We start from the raw sequence: 6109 nt of genomic DNA, 5'->3' as shown, positions 1-6109 counted from the left end.
AAAATATATAATGCGTATACACTACTGATTCAGAAAGAACCAGAAATACAAAAATATGGGCAAGGTTGTTAATGGCTGATGTTTGACATTCTATACAGTGTACAAAGAACAATCAGAAAGAGATGGTGTTTTCAAAAGCACCAAGACATCAGACTGAAAGAGACCTTCTGGATCATCAACTCGAGATACTACTGTCTCAGGCAGTCATATAAAGCTGGTTATGACTTTATTGAATTGTATTAATTAAATTCATAGTTAAACAATGTAGAAGAATGCAAGAAAAAATCAACAAAAACTGACATCATTGGATACTTGTGAAAAATTGACCTTTTCTGGCCCTGAGCATCGATTGCGTGGAACAGGCTCAGCAATCCTCCGTGTGATTTAACCTCTGATACACCCCTTCATACACTATGTGTGGTTTTGTCTCACTATTAGCGCAAATGCAGTAGCACTTCCACTTTAGCCTGTTTCATATGACTCTTTCTGTGTTAGCTTATTTAAAGTGCTAAAATAATGAAACCACCTCTAGTTTACAATATTCACCTGTTTCCTGTATGTGTGAGCCTCTCTGTAGCTAGGCAGGCATGTGAGAGCATACAGATCTGCTGTAGACACAGCACATCTGCTTCTGCACATGGCTGGCAGGTGAGCTCTCAAAAGAGTTTACCCAGAAGCCCTGAACCCTGTGAGCTCTGTGGGCAAGATTTTCAGGCTGAGAAGGACTCAGGGTGGACATAAGCCTGCTCGCAACCCTCAGTCATAGAATCATAGACTCCCTAGAATCATTTAGGTTGGAAAGGACCTTCAAGATCTTTGAGTCCAACTGTAAACCTAACACTGCCAAGTTCACCACTAAACCATGTCCCTAATCGCCACATCTACAAGTCTTTTAAACATTCCCAGGGGTGGTGACTCAACCGCTTCTCTAGGCAGCCTCCTTCTATCCTTAATAACTTGGTGAAGAAATTTTTCCTAATATCCAATCTAAACCTCTCCTGATGTAACTTGAGGCCGTTTGCTCTCATCCTATCATTTGTTACTTGGGAGAAGAGACCAAAACACACCTGGCTCCAACATCCTTTCAGGTGGTTGTAGAGAGTGATAAGGTCTGCCCTCAGCCTCCTTTTCTCCAAATTAAATGTTCCCAGTTCACTCAGCCACTCCTCATAAGACTTGTGCACTAGACACTTCACCGGCTCTTCTCTGGACACGCTCCAGCACCTCAACGTCTTTCTTGCAGCGACGGTCCCAAAACTGAACACAGTAGTCGAGGTGTGGCCTCACCAGGGCCAAGTACACTGCCCTAGTCCAGTCCTACTCCTGCTGGCCACACCATTCCTGATACAAGCCTGGATGCTGTTGGTCTTCTTGGCCGCCTGGGCACACTGCTGGCTCGTTTTCAGCTGGCTGTCGACCAGCACCCCCAAGGCCTTTTCTGCCGGGCAGCTTTCCAGCTACTCCTCCCCAAGCCTGTAGCGTTGCATGGAGTTCTTGTGACCCAAGTGCAGGACCTGACATTTAGCCTTGTTGAACCTCATACAGTTGGCCTCAGCCCATCGATCCAGCCTGTCCAGGTTCCTCTGCAGAACCTTCCTTTGCTCGAGCAGATCAACACTCCCACCCAACTTGGTGTTGCCTGCAAACTTACTCAGGGTGTACTTGATCCCCTCATCCAGGTCATTGCTAAACATATTAAACAGAACTGGCCCCAACACTGAGCCCCGGGGAACACCACTCATGAGCGGCCACCAAATGGATTTAACTCCATTCACCACCACTCTCTGGGCTTGGCCATTCAGCCAGTTCTTTAGCCAGCGGAGAGGACACCCATCCAAGCCATGAGCAGCCATTTTCCCCAGGAGAATGCTGTGGGAAACAGTGTCAAAGGCTTTACAAAAGTCCAGGTAAACAATATCCACAGCCTTTCCCTCATCCACTAAGCGTGTCACCTTGTCATAGAAGGAGATGAGGTTAGTCAAGCAGGACCTGCCTTTCATAAACCCATGCTGACTGGGCCTGATCTCCTGTTTTTCCTATACCTGCCATATGGTGGCACTCAAGATGATCTGGTCTGTAACCTTCCCTGGCACCGAGGTCAGACTGACAGGCCTGTTTCCCCAGATCCCCCTTCCAGCCCTTCTTGTAGATGGGCATCACATTTGCTAACCTCCAGTCAGCTGGGACCTCCCCAGTTAGCCAGGACTGCTGATAAATAATGGAGAGTGGCTTGGTGAGCACTTCCACCCGCTCCATCAGTACCCTTGGGTGGATCCCATCCGGCCTCATAGACTTGTGTGTGTCCAAGTGGCATAGCATGTTACTGACCTTTTCCCCTTGCATTATGGGGGCTTCATTCCGCTCACTGTCCCTGTCTTCCAGCTCAGGGTGCTGAGTACCCCAAGAATGACTGGTGCTACTCTGAAAAACCGAGGCAAAGAAGGCATTAAGTATTTCAGCCTTTTATTCATCCTTTGTCACTATGTTTTCCCTAGCATCCAGTAAAGGATGGAGGCCATTGAAAATCTCACTCATACTTACTACCTATGCTTTGATTGCAGTCATCTCCAAAGACAGATGATCTGAACGTCAGCAGTTTTTTCAGCCTGAAAGTGTCATGTCTCAGGGAGGCAAGGATCAATAATTGTAGAAATGAAAATTAAATACTCAAATTCGATGAACACCTAAATCAGCCCCTTCTGAGCAACCAATCGCTAGATGGAATGGTGAACTTGGATGCCACCATCCTGTCCAGGAGAGTCCTGTGAAGTAGTGAGCAGTTGTTTAGTCTAGAACTGCTAGTCTAGGATGAGCAGCAACTAAAAGAGTTTTTGTAAGGTAGTGGTTCGCTGGCACTTGAGCATATGCAGTGGCAGGCTGGATCTGAAAGCAGAAGGCTCTCCCGCTGCCCTCCCTTCTGTCACACTTCTCACCTCTTTTATCCCATCTCTCTCCTCCCCGGCTGCAATTTTTACCCTCTCCCTGGGTTTGCTGCCCACCAGACCTTCTTGGGAGGCGATCTAACTCAATAAACCAGCAGAAAACCAGCCAGACTTTTTTTCTGGATTTATTTTATGTCATTGTAATATATTAAACTGTCTCACAGAGACAACTGAAGTGTGCCAAAGCCAGCAACAGATGTACAGAAGCAACACATGGTGGAGATTAGAAGTGAAAGCAGAGAAAGATGTGGAAAATAACAGAATAGTAGCTCACCATTTTGGGCAGTTTCAAGCTGCTAAATTTGTTCCTCATGTCTTGTGCCCTAAGATCAGAACCTGACTCTGAAGAACAGCAATTATTTGTTTGGCCAGTGATGACTGTTGTGTATACATAGGCTGAAATGTCTATGTTGTAGACAAGTCTGATTTATTACATGTATACTATTAAAGCTCTCTGAATTTTGAATTATGATAACATGAGCTCCTCCAAAACAGTTAATTCAAACCTGAACTCTCAGAGCCCTTGCTCGTTTGGCATAGTTTCAGCAGCATATGGATTCCAGTATCTAAGGCAATATCCTACGAGGTCCCCTGAGAGAGAATCATTTGCATTACAGTTACCACAGCATTAATGCTATTAGACATATTCATAGAGACACATCTCAAAGCATTGTCATTAATCCTTGGAATGCGACAAATACATTAAAAGCAAAACAGGCAATTAAAACACTTAAAAAACCCGTGAGATGGCATTAGCAAAGCAGAAACAAATCCAGAAACTTTTCCAAGTCAATTTCACAATTTAAAACCTTAATGACAAGATGTTCTGTCTCCACTCAGTTGTCACTGGATCCTTGGCATTTGCAGCAGTCACAGAGCACAGACTGTCTTTAGGATGGTAGTACATAATGAACTTGGACAATGAAGACAAAAGTCTATTTAAAGCTTTGTAAACTATTGAGTAACCTTCACATCAATCCTATAAAAGAGTGGCAGTCTACAGGGAAATATCATTGATACAATTATATTCTGGCTGACCTTAGTGTGAAGTAGAATACAGATAATGCCGTTTCATACTGTCTCCAGACCAGGCAGGATATCATTAGCCCAGCAAATGAAGCATTGCATTTATCATTCTTATGCTAGAATTATCATTTGGTGCAATAGAAGAAATGCCTTGCCTTATGGCTAACCCTTTGTGTCTCTCAAACTATTCCTTTTTTACTCCCCTAAAACATAGTTTTTAAGCCTAAAGACAGTTTATTTCTGAATAGACAGTAGAAATGTTTAGGAAGAACTTAAAGTTGCTATGCTAAAACATATTTTTAACGGCAAAATGGTTAGTAGATTGTTGCCGTTTTCACTAACAGCAAGGGAAAATCAGCCCCATTTTCTCTATAAGTTACACTCTGTCGCTCCCTGCCATGCAGTCAGGGGAAGTAATTGGGGAGCTCCCTCAGTCAGGCCTCTTATTATAATTTATGCTATTGTAGAAGTGTCTGTCAGTCAGGCTGGGACCGTGCTAGGTGTTGCATAGTCCCTCATCACAAAATTTCAGTGTAGGTAGATTATCATACAACTGCACGTAGCCTTAAGTATCAATAACACAATAAAGTAGAAAGCTATCTAAATGGTCCAGAGCCTAAATGTTAAGTAGAAAAAAGTTACTGTGAGTACCCTGTGAAACAAAAGAAGCGTCAACCATTCACAGTCCCACTGTTGTAGAGGAGACTGAACATCCAGCTGCTGCAAACCAGTAAAGTGCCACAGGGACTTGCAGTCCTAGGAGCAGGACAAATCCGGCTCTGACCTCCCTCTGTTTTGCGCCCCATTGGTTCAGTCTCTTTGCTTTTGTTACTGCTGAAGCCAAGATCAATAAAAAAGTAGGATCCCATTTCCAAATGAAAGAAGATAAAGTCTTTAGGCTGAGAGGCCTGAAAATGTGCACTAAAAGGAGTATTATATGGCATCTGTCAAAGCAACATTTCTGTCTTGCTGAAATGCTTCTTGCAAGGAGACATTCCACCTATATAAAGTAACTTGAATGTGATACCTGCTACTATCAATGATCTTACTACCCATTAGTTAAGAGCAGACCCTCACCACCACGCATAATTTCTTTGCTAGCTGTATTCGTCCTCTTTTACATTGATTTGCAGGTTTTGTTTGTGAGAAAATTACAGTATATCTTTATCTTGGGGGTTATTATAGCTCATGATGTACTTACAGAAAGTGAAGTTGCTATCTAAGCCATTAAAACAGCTAACTGCAAGATTTGAGACGCATGTCTGGAGAGGTAAAATATTCTTTGGAGTTCCTGTATTCGTATGGGTGAGCTATTAAAGGGCTTAACTCAGTTTTAATAATTTCTTTCATAGCTGAATGACCATGGACAATGTTGCATGAATCAGTCATAAAACTTAATAGGAGCATGAGGATTTCAATCAAAAGCAATAAAATATGACCAGAAGGGAAGGAGTATGAATTACATTATCAAAGAGGTTCATAGTTACTAAACCTGAGAAGTCCCAAAGCCAAGCTGTGGCTGAACTAAATTGGCTCTGGCGTTGCTGACTTCTGAGGAGTGGACATAGGCATCCCTTACATGGATGGAATAACATGATCCAAGGTCGAGGCATCTTCTTAAGAAAAGCAAACCACGCCAACAGAGTGCAGGGTTTATAAGTCGCCAGATAGTGAAGCTGTGACATGAAGGATTTGCTTTTCTGAGGACGGTGTTAAACTGTTCAAATTAGGTGTAGTGTCTGAGATCTAGTATAGGAAGGCTTCTCAGACAGGGGAGCTGCTTTTCCATGAGGGTTTCATCCAGGCCTTACTGTGATAAATTCATGGATATTTCCCCAGCAGTGGCATTTTCTTGCTGTTACTGGAGTGGATCAGCTCTGGAAAGTGAAAAAGTGAAAAGAAAAACTAAGAGTGCATGGCAGGAAGAGGAAGGAGAAAGTGAAGTACTCTTACTTCTGTAAGAGCATCCCCACAAAAAGACAGCAGTTGATCTGTCATTGAAACTAGGGGCTGTGTACAATCTTACTAAGTCTTTCACAGGCAGGACCATGCCAGAATTGTCTAGAACTTGCATTCAGATCCACAAGCTGATTTTCAGTGTGAGAGCAGATACACAAAAATCAACACAACTGCAGAAGTGG

The sequence above is a fragment of the Opisthocomus hoazin genome, chromosome Z (assembly GCF_030867145.1).
Source record: "Opisthocomus hoazin isolate bOpiHoa1 chromosome Z, bOpiHoa1.hap1, whole genome shotgun sequence".
In the NCBI taxonomy this organism is placed as follows: domain Eukaryota; kingdom Metazoa; phylum Chordata; class Aves; order Opisthocomiformes; family Opisthocomidae; genus Opisthocomus; species Opisthocomus hoazin.
The sequence above is the reverse complement of the archived record's forward strand: the minus strand, read 5'-3'. Positions refer to the sequence as shown.